We start from the raw sequence: 11,423 nt of genomic DNA, 5'->3' as shown, positions 1-11,423 counted from the left end.
TGGTTTTATTATTACAGCCTTGTAATGGGTCCCTAGCTTTTTTTTTTTTTTTTTTTAGTTTATTTATTTTGAGAGAGACAGAGACAGTGTGAGTAGGGGAAGGACAGAGAGAGAGGGAGAAAGAGAGAGCATCCCAGGCAGTCTCCATGCCATCAGCACAGAACCCAACTCAGAGCTCGAACCCACGAACTGTGGGATCATGACCTGAGCTGAAACCAAGAGTTGGACGCTCAACCGACTGAGCCACCCGGGCACCCCACGGGTCCCCTAGCTTTTACCTTGCACCTCCCATAACCTCCCCTCTTCCTCTCTCCTCATGAGCTGGAGACATCCTTTCATACAGAAACCATCCAGAAGGAGACCTCATACACATTTAAGCAGGTTAGTGGTTGCCAGGGACCAGATGGGAGAGAAGAAATGGGGCGTGGTGGCTAATAAGTTTGAGGATTCTTTTTAGGATGACGAAAATGTCCTGAAATTGATGGTGATGGTGATGGTGGTTTCACACCTCAGCGAATATGCACTCTCTCTGCCAGGACTTCTTCCTCCACACGCTCACCCTCATTTTTGGTCCTTGCCTAAATACCATGAGGTCTCCTATTCGAACATGACTTCTGACTGCTGCTCGCTGTCTCCTGCTGTACCTTCTCTAGTATTTGTAACAATCTGACGTGTTCTGTAATCCAGTTATACGCTGTCTTTATCATCTGCCCCCTCCTCCTCCTCCCCCTCCTCCTCCCCCTCTTCCTCCTCCCCCCCCCCCCCCCCCCCAATGCACCAGGAGAATGTAAACTTCATGAAGTCATGGTTATTTTTCTATTTGCTTCCTGGCTGATCTCCAAATGGTGCCTGGTACATAGCACATCCCTTTTACCCCTTTGTCAAATGGGTGATGTCAACAGCATGATGCTTATTAAGTGCTCAGGAGCTGGCGTGTATGAGGGGCAAATCAATGTTCGTTTCTATCATCACCATTTATTTCAAATAAGCTACTTAATTGCCAGATTTTCTGTCTGAAGTGACTCTGAGTTTGAGTCAAATATCTTCCCCCTGGGAGTCCTTGCTTGCACACACGTGTGGGATGGGCTCCCGCAGTGTCTGTAGATGTGACTTTTCAGCCCCACATTCCTTCCTGCCGGGCATAGCGAGCCGTGACATTTATAAATCTCTGGGCTCTTAATCCCCCGCTGATCCTCAGAGAGGAGTAGCGATTTGTTGCTAAACTCATTGCCCCACTTTGACCAAAGGAATGAAGAGATACCCAGGCATCGATCCAGGGCTGTGACGTTGCCTCCATTCTAAAGAGGAGGACAGCGAGGCTCAGTGGTGTGAACTGACTTGCCCACAGCACCTGGCTGGGGAGGGGCCAGACTGGGCTAGGAAGCATGCCTTTGGGATCCTGGTCCTCCCACTGCAAAGCCTGAGGTTGGGGCAGATCTGTTGCCAAGGCCTTTTCCTTACATTGAGCTGAGGTTAGTAAATCCTTTGTGGAATTCGTCCACATTCTTCGCTACCAGCTGTCCCTTCTCCATATCAGTATTTTAAGGACAGTGTTCCGACAGAGCAATTCCCACAGAATTAGGCCCAGAAGCCCCTGTTAGCATGCAAATGTGCTGCTTTGGAGTGAAGGCTGGTTGTAATCCATGGTGCACAGCATGGAGAGCTAAGCCGGGGCCCCTGCAATCCGTCATCGTTAAATGGAACAGCGTGGCCGTGGACGGGTCGGTTGGGACAACGCGGGGCAGTGGTGCCCGGCTCGATGAGGAAGAGTGTGGGTGTCCTCGACAGGCAAACCCGGCGTTTTAAAGGCTCCCCAAAGCCTCCCGCAGTTACAAGAACCATCGAGAATAAGTATGTGGATGCCAAAGGGCAACTGAAGGGAGCCTGTGTGTGCAACCCACCATTCATGGAGAGACCTGAAGGCAGGTGTCTTTGTCCATTAGGTGATTACATCTCGCAGGACCTGAACCAGTCAAGAAAGCTCTCGAGGCCGGATCAGACCCCGAACTGTTGAAGGTTCGTGTGCCTGCGAGTGGCTGGCCTGTTATCAAAGTGCAAGCCACCCGGAGTGGGCCAAGGGGCCACGTTTGAGCAGCCCACAGGCCTCGGACCCCCAGGACTGCTCGCCCGTAGACCCTGTCAGCCGTCGTTGGCAGGAAGGGAGTTCATTTATCTTCAGATCAGTGCGGCAAAACACGCTGTGTGCCAGCAGTGGGCTGGGGCCACAGAGAGCCAGCTTGTTGACCCGCAGAAATTCTCGGCCCCGCGGCCGCCCTACATGACACTTGGAGCTACTGAACGTGCAGAAATCAGACTTACATGTTGTGAGCCTCTGTGTGTGGAGAGAGCACTTCCTGAAGAATTAGAAGCACAGCACCATTTTCGGTTACTTCTTGGTTTGTTGTTCCTGTTTTTCATCCCCTTTACCTTTTTTCTTTAAGCTCTGTTGAGGTACTGTTGATGAGCCGCAGATTGTACCCAATTCTAAGTGTATTTTTCAGGGGCTCTCAGTATATTTACCAAGCGGGGCGACCATCACCCCAGAAACAGGCTTTATGCCCCTTTGCTGTCTCTCCATTTCTTCCTCAGCCTGAGGCATCCACTCACCTATTTTCTGTCTCCATAAATTTTGCTTTTCTGGAAATTTCCTATAATGAAATTATACAACACGGGGTCCTTTGTGTCCGGTTTCTTTCACTTAGCGTAGTATTTTCATGGTTCCTCCGTCAGACACACTCAGAAACAAGGTTTCTAGCATCAATATAGACTTTAATTTTGTCCTTTCCCTTCACAATGGAAGCGTGGGCAACTGGCCCAGATCCTGTGAAGTTGAAGGCTCGTCACTTTGGCATGCCTGCTCGTTTCGATCTCGATTGAGATTTGATCCCTTGTCTGTGATATTGGTGCTTCCACTTTTTTTGTTTTCAGTCATGTCTTACAATGAGTAAAATCTGGGGGCACCTGGGTGGCTCAGTCGGTTAAGTGCCCGACTTCGACTCAGGTCATGATCTCAAGGTTTGTGGGTTTGAGCCCTGCATTAGGCTTGGTGCTGACAGCTCAGAGCCCAGAGCCTGCTTTGGATTCTGTGTCTCCCTGTCTCTCTGCTCCTCCCTTGCTTATGCTCTCTCTTTATCAAAAATAAATAAACATTAAAAAAAAAAAGAATGAGCAGAATGTGGTGGAACAGCTAAGCAATCATCTCAACAAGGACAGTGATGGTCCCGGAGCTCTGGTCGGCAAGCCGAGATCACTTACCAGGTAACTTGTCGCCTGGCAGGTGGAAGTCAGATCTGACTCAGAGCTTGGAAGTGTGAGTGTGGAGACTGCCTGCACATGTCATTGTCTCTCCATCTTCCCCCTCCTTCTTTTCTTAAAATAATTTTTAAATGTTTATTTAATTTAGAGAAAGAGACACAGACAGGCCACGAGCAGGGGAGGGACAGAGAGAGAGGGAGACACAGAATCTGAAGCAGGCTCGAGGCTCCTAGCTGTCAGCACAGAGCCCAAGGTGGGGCTCAAACTCACGAGTTGTGAGATCGTGACCTGAGCTGAAGTTGGACGCTTAACAGACTGGGCCACCCAGGCGCCCCTTCCCCCTCCTTCTTCTGCCTTGTTCTGTTCAGGCCTTCAACAGATTGGATGAGGCCCACCCACGAAGGAGAGGGCATTCTGCTTTACTGAGTTCACTGATTCAGATGGTAATCTCACCCTGAAACACCTTCATGGACTCGCCCAGAAACTCCCGTTTAGTCTGAACACCCCATGGCCGGTTACATTGACTCACCAAATTCAGAGGAATCTGTGAGTGGGCAGACAAGGGAGGGAAGAGCACTTTGGGCAGAGGAAACAGCCTGAATAAAGGTCTGGAGGCAGGAGATGGCAAAGGGTGAGTGTGGGATTACAGGCAGGTCAGGGTGTCTGGAGGGTAAAGGGTGGGAGTCTGAGGAGGAGGTTGGAGCACATTATGAATGCGATCCGACCCTACTGAGAAATGTACTTTTACTGTGAGGGCAATAGGGAGCTATTGAAGGATGTTCCATGCAGGTGTGATGTGAACAGGTCTGAGGTTTGCAAAGATGAGTTCCAAGTGGGGATCCTGGTGCCTGGGGTCGAGGGTGGCTACTCCAAGTAGCACATGTGGGTCTTATAATCCTTCAGAGCTGTGGCCAAGGTCTCCCCAGCAGACAGTCACAGTTTGGAGAGGGGGAGGGCTAAGGCTCGCCATGGATGTCTTCGGGTTTCTAGAATCCTAGGCCGATGACCTGACAGGAGTCTGAGATTGGTCTAGTCACACTGCCTGACCGAGCAGTCACCAACAACGAATTCTCATTTCCTTAGCCGGCAAAGCCTTCTTGGTGCCAAGAGGTGTTTGTGGTTGCTTTTATTAGAAGGGCATTTAGAAGCCCTCAGCTGGGAAGGCAGGTGTATGGAGACGTGACATTCCTTTCCTTGTAAAAGTTAGGACCTTTCTCCCCTCACTATAGTTGACTCTGTTGATGATGGAAGGGAAAGTGATCAGTATCGTTGCCTTCTGGGATCTGTGGCCTTTGTGGGCCAGGACGCCCTGTGTGGTCTCAGGCAGATTACTTAGCATCTCCAAGCCTCACTTGCTTAGTCTGCGAGATGGGAATGCAGACACCACTGCCAGCTCCCTCATAGAGGTGCTGTGGGATTACATGAGTGGATATTCATAGAGCATTTGGAATAGTGTCTTGAATGTAGGAAGCCTAGAAGTGTTTGTTCAATAAAAATAGATTTTGAACCACAGCTGGCTTATGTTATGGAGGGGGAGTTAAATACCCGGCTGAGGGACCTCGGACCATTTCCTCCAGCTTCATCCCCTGGGAGAGGTGGGCTCTAGGTGGGCTCTAAGGCCTCTCTGGGTCTTGTGGCTCAGGCTCTTTCCTCCCACTGTCCAGTGAAAGAGAGAAGGCTTGTTTATATGCCATGGAAACTGATGATGAAACGGACACAGGTAACACAGTTTGCCAGGAGGCTGGGATTTGAGCCAGCCCGAGAGGAGTGTTTCTCAGCTCTTCTTTGTCCCTGAGAAACATTTGTGGAGCTTCAAAAACGCCTGCGTCCAAGCCTTACCCCAGCACAATTGACACAGAGTCTCTGGGTGTGGGGTCAGGCACCAGTACTTGAAAAAGCCTCTCTAGAGGATTCTAACAGCAGCTGGAGTTGGATACCATTGGCTTGGATTAAAACCCAAGCACGTTGTCTTCTAGCCACAGATTTGTGAGGACGGATGATGTGGGTCTGCAGTGCGATGGCTCAGGCGCCCCAGAGCTGAGTGTTCCTCTGAGTGGCAGCCACACCCTGGGCCACGTTGCACACCGCAGTCCATCGTACCTTCTAAGGAAAAGCTGGATGTTACGTTTCACAAACGAGGCTGTGACAGGGGAGAGGCACGTCTCAAGGGCCAGGGGTCAGTAAGTGGTGGGATCGGGTCCATCTCACCCAAAGCTTCTCATCACCTCTCACCACCTGGGTGGCCGCAGCGGAGGGAGCCCCTTGGGGGTAATCATGCCCTTGACTCTTAGGCAGTTCAGGCTGCAATAAATGTTTGCTTCTGTACCTGTACCTCACCGGGGGTTGGGGACTAGGTTGCTCCTAGTGTGGGTTCATTTATTCCCTAGGTCAGCACAGAGTAAACCAGAGGTGCTCTGAGTTTGGTGTCTGGACCGCTAACATCAGTATCACCTGGGAATTTGTTAGAAATGCAAATTCTCAAGCCCCATCCAGGATTTGGTGACTCAGAAACTATGGGGGTGGGGCCCTGCAATCTGGGTTTAATGACCCCCTCTGGGGGATACTAATACTTGTTAAAGTTTGAGGACGACTCTGCCGGACCAGTGTTTCACACCCTGGCTGCAAATGATAGTCATCCAGGTAGCTTCCGGACAGACTCATGCTAAACCAGTTGGAGTGGGGCCTGGGCACTGGTATTAAGGGAAACATCCTGAGTTAGTTTTAATGTGCAACAGTGTTGCTCAGTTTAGCCAAACAGCAATGGCAACAACAACAATGCATCCAGTTAAATTTGAATTTCAGATATACAACAGATACTTTTTTAGTACAGACATGTGCTGTGGTATTTGGAACAATGCTACCTGCAACCATTGGTAAGAACCAGTGGACTTGGAATCTGGAGAGACCCAATCTTTAGAAAGAGAGAGAATATAACAATAGCAAACGGATGACTCTTATGTGTACAGCTCAGTGAATTTGTACATATAAACAACAGTGTAACCACCATCCAGATCCTGAGCTGCTCAAAGTGTGGTCCGCAGACAAGCCGCATCACAATCACTTGGGAACTTGTTAGAAATTCTGAATTTCAGGCTCTTCGCCAGACCTACTGAATTGGAATCTGCATTTTAACAAGGTCTCCAGGTGATTTGTGTGGATATTAAGTTTGAGAAGTTCTGATCTGGTCTCTTTAAAAAAATTTCTTTTTAATGCTTTAAAAAATTTATTTTTGAGAGATAGAGTCCAAGTTGGGGAGGGGCGGAGAGAGAGGGGAACAGAGGATCCGGAAAGGGCTCTGTGCTGACCGCAGAGAGCCTGATGCGGGGCTGGAAGTCACAAACCGCGAGATCATGACCTGAGCCAAAGTTGGACGCTTAACCAACTGAGCCACCCAGGCGCCCCTGGTGTCTTTTTAGAACTGCACTGCCTGGGAAGGTAGCTACTAGCCACGTGGAGCTATCTGAGTGAAAATTAATTAAAATGAAATAAATTTTAAAAGTTTAAAAGAACTCTTCACTCACGGAAGCCATATTTTAAGCGCACAGTAAATACGTGGGTAGTGGCTACTGTCTTGCACAGTGCAGATACAGAACGTTTCCATCACTGCAGAAAGTTCTAGATGATGCTGATGTAGAAGAAGGCACCAAAAGTACATTCTCTGGGGGCCGACAGGTGGGCATCAGGGCCTTGTTCAAAGACAAATGGGTCAGAGAAGCGAAGGTAGCAGACGCTCAGCAGAAATGCCTGATCATCTGAACAAGGTGGAAGAAAAGCCCCCAGTCTCCTCTCAAGTTGGCACGTTTCCCAGGCGAGCATGTCACGGCTCTGCCGGCAGAAGTGCTGTGGCGACGCGGAGCGTAAGTGCATGTGACATGCACGTTATTACCCGACAAATTCATTAGCACGGATGCGATCACAGCGAATCCCTAATGCAGTGGCAGAGGCAGGACAATGAATTAGAGTGTTACGTAAACAGTGTGCACCCAGGGGGACGCCTCCCTCTGGCTCTCTCTCCTGTCTGCAGCTGGCAGGGGGGCAGGGAACGCCTCCGAGGCGTGGCCACCGAAATGTCACGGCGCCTTGTTATGAGGGGTCACTGCGGCAGAGAGCCTGACTGGGCCATGAAGACGGTTGGAAAAACCAAAAGGCCCTGGAGAATTTGGATCCCCAGCGTCTGGGTCGTAGCAAGAGGGGTTGTCAAGGGCAATTATCACCCCTTGCGTTTACTTGGGATTTACTGTTGCAAATGGTTTCTGCAGCTGTTTCTCTCTTTGTTTCAGTGGGAGATACATCAGAGGAAAACCCTCATTGCTGAAAGTGCTTAGAAAAATTCATTCCAGGGGCACCTGGGTGGCTCAGCCCGTTAAGCGTCCGACTCTTGATTTTGGCTCAGGGCATGATCTCGCGGTTCATGAGTTCGAGCCCCTACACTGTCAGTGCAGAGCCTGCTTGGGATTCTCTCTGTCTCCTCTCTCCGTCTCTCTCTGTCACTCAAAATAAATAAGTTAAAAAAAGAAGATCATGTATGCTGAAATGATGAAATACCTATTTAAAAAAAAGAAAAATTTGTTTTGTTCTCTGGGTTCCAGTTCTGGATGATCTCTGGGCAGCTGTGATTCTTGGATGAAAGGCTAGCCTCTCTGAGCCTTAGCTTCCTTATCTGTAAAATCCGTACCTCAGAGGGATGGTGGGTTGGCGATACTCTGTGCTGGCACACAGCGGGTGCTGCGCGAGTGGTAGGTGAGTAATTTTAGCCTCCATGTATTTTCTGAGAACCTACTATGTACCAGGCATGGGGGTAGTGCCACGCCGAGACGGACAAGACATGGGTCTTGTCATGTGCAGAAGGCTGCAGTTAATCCTAGTGTTCAGAGATGAGGACAGGGATAAAGGTGTTTACTGGGTGCTCTGGAAACGCAGAAAGAAATATGCATTTCTCCCGGGGAAAGCTTTGGCGGAAGTGGCCATTTGAGCTGGGTTGTGGAGCAGGGTGTGTCAGGAGGGGTAGGGGAAGGACATCGCAGAGGGAGGATAGCGTTTGAGATGGGGCGGAGGGGAGAAGGAGCATGCTGTCTGTTTTCCGAAAACTTCAGGAGGTCTGGTGGGTCAGGACGGGGGCGGGTCCCCGGGGGGAGGAAGGAGACCAGAGAAGGAGGCAGGGGCTGTGAGTCCCGGCGAGGCTCCTGTGTTAGGCTGAGACGTGTGCCATCACCGCTTACTGATGGACTGTGTCAGTTCTACCAAAGCATAACCAATCACCCCACAGCTTAGCAGCTTAAAGTATCAGTGAAGCTTTATTATCTCACAGTTTCTTGAGAGTCAGGAATTTGGTAAAAGTCGGTCGGGGGGTTCTGGCTCAGGGTGTCTCATGAGGCTGGCGTCTGAAGGCTTGGCTGGGGCCGGAAGAGCCACGCTGGTGCCCTCACGCGACGGGCAAGTTTGGTGCCAGCTAGGGGCTGGACAGCACAGTCTTCCCCACAGGGGCCTCCTGTTAGGGCTGCTGGTGTGTTCTTGTCACATGTCATCTGACTCACCCCAGAGCAGGTGATCCAAGGCAGAGCAGGGTGGGAGCTGCACTGTCTCTTGTGCCCTAGCACCGTAAGTCCCACCTGTCATTTCTGCCAGACCCTTTTGGTTACAGAGACTAGCCTGTCCAGTACGGGAGGCGGCTACACAAGCACGTGAGTGTCAGGAGATGAGAATCGCTGGGGTCATCTTGGAGTCTGGTGACCTCCAGGGAATGAGGGATTATTACATCCTTGCTCCCTTTATACCAGCGAGGAGTCTGGGGCATGATGTTGAGCGACTTACCCCAGGGTCTCGCAATTAGATGTGGGCAGCATTTGGTACCTTGCTGCCTTTGGATGAACTCCTTCTTTTCCTTTCATTCAAATCCATTTCATCAGGGTTTCTGGAGATGTGGTTGGAACAGCAGAGAACTCCGAATTCTCTGTGGGATGGGGCAGGGCTAGGGAAATTAACACTCATGGAAGAAACCATTCAATTCTCCCACCCAGAACCTACCACGCAGGCAAATACAAAGTGTTAGGTTCAGAGGTAGGCTGGTCTGTTCGTTAATGTTAGTTTTTTTAAAATGTTAGTTTATTAATGTTGGTCTTCACGAAGTTCATGATTAAGCTAGAAGAATAATGGATCTAATTGTCTAGCTATAGATGTATCATTGGATCCCAACTCAGAGTAAACCCCAGATTGGGGTTACTTATAAAGGCCCAGCTGGCCTCACGGAGCCCCACTGTGCACTCTTTGCTGGTCTCCTGCCTCATCTGCTCTGATTGAGACACTCTGCCTCTGTGCATCTCACATTCCCCTGGTCTGTTGCCTCTTCAGCATCTTTGCTGATCCCTCTGCCTGATGTGTTCTTGCCCGGATACCCCCACCTCCTCAGTGAAGCCTCCCCTGCTGATCTAGCTGGGCATAAACTGTGTGTATGTATGTATGTGTGTGTGTGTGTGTGTGTGTGTATTTTATTGTACTGTAGTTGACACACAATGTTACATTAGTATCAGGTGTACAACTTAGTGATTTGACAAGTTTATACATTATGCTGTGCTCAGCACAAGTGTGGCTACCTGCTGTCCCATTACATCACTTTTACAGTGTCACTGACTGTATTCCCCATGTTGTGCCTTTTGGTCCTACGATTTTTTCATTCTAGAACTGGAAGCCTGTGTCTCCCTCTCCCCTTCGTCCATTTTGCCCACCTCCCTACCTGTGTGCCATCTTGCAAACATCACTTTGTTCTCAGTATGTATAGGTCTCGTTCTGCTTTTTGTTGATTCATTTTTTTAGAATCCATTTGGGGGTGGAGTCATGGGGTATTTGTCTTTCTCGGTTTGACTTACTTTACTTAGCATAATACCCTGTAGGTCCCTCCATGTTGTCTCAACTGGCATGATCTCATCCTTTTTTGTGGTTGTGTAGTATTCCACTGTATCTGTCTACCTACCTATCTGTGCATCCATCCGTGCATCCACCCATCCATCTATCCTGTCTGTCATCTATCTATCCATCATCTATCTCACATTTTCTCATCTGTTCATCTATTGATGGACATAAGGACTTCTTCCATATCTTGGTTGTCGTAAATGATGCTGTAATAATCGTATAGGGGTGCATGCACCTTTTCGAATTAGTGTTTTTATTTTCTTTGGGTAAAATACCCCTAGTGGAATTACTGGATCATAGGGTCGTTCTCTTTTTAATTTTTTGAAGGTCCTCCACTGCAATGCTTTCACAGTGGCTGCACCCATTTACCTTCCCACCAGTGGTCCTGAGGGTTGCTTTCCCCTCACCTGTGTTTTGGTCATGGCTCCAAGCTCCAGCTTCTGGAAGAATGCTGAACGTGGAGCCAGCCTTCAATAATTACTTGTTGAATGAACGAACAAATGAGCAATGAATACGAGTCAAGGCCTTTACATTCATCCTCTCATCTGATCAGGAAAGTAGGTATGACTTATTACTCTCCTCGTTTTATAGAAGGGAGTCTGAGTCTGGAGAGATGCAGTGGTTGGCATGGTCCACGGATGAGCTGAGATTGAAACCCAAGCCTCTTGTCTGTCTCCCAGGCCCTTGTGCTGTTTGCCCCTCGCCACCCCCTGGCATCCCCTGGGACGTTGGCCTTCTGCCTCTAGGCTTCAGGGATTCTGGAATGCCAACTTTAAATTCTGATTTTCCCCCAAACTGACCCAAGTTGTCAGAGAGGGCACATCAGGCGGCCATGGGAAGTGCAGAAAGCTGTGAATTTTGCTTTTCCTCTTTTCATTCCGCAATGCTCAGTTTCTTTTTGAATGCCCCCCTCCCCAGGCCATTAGTGATGACTTTCTCCTCCAATGTGTCACTGCGCGCGTGCTTGTGGAAACCTTGTTGGCTAACTGTCAGCTCCAGCCGCCATGGGATGCTCCGGGAGAGGACTGGCTCCCTCGTTTCTGCTCAGGGTGGACAAAGCCATTCCGTCTTCCAGGCAGTAGTTGTGACTAAAAATAGCTGGGCTGCTGTTGTCTTCACTTTTCACTTTTAAGGACGACAGGATTGTATTCTAGAAAGAGTTTCGGATGGAGGGGCAAAGGTACTCCTAATTCTGCCAGATATCTTAGGAGCCGTGTTCAATCATGAGCGTCCTTCAGGTTCTCAGACCTCTCCCTGTGACA

Source organism: Felis catus, chromosome E3 (assembly GCF_018350175.1).
Source record: "Felis catus isolate Fca126 chromosome E3, F.catus_Fca126_mat1.0, whole genome shotgun sequence".
Classification (NCBI taxonomy): domain Eukaryota; kingdom Metazoa; phylum Chordata; class Mammalia; order Carnivora; family Felidae; genus Felis; species Felis catus.
Note: the sequence above shows the minus strand (reverse complement) of the source record.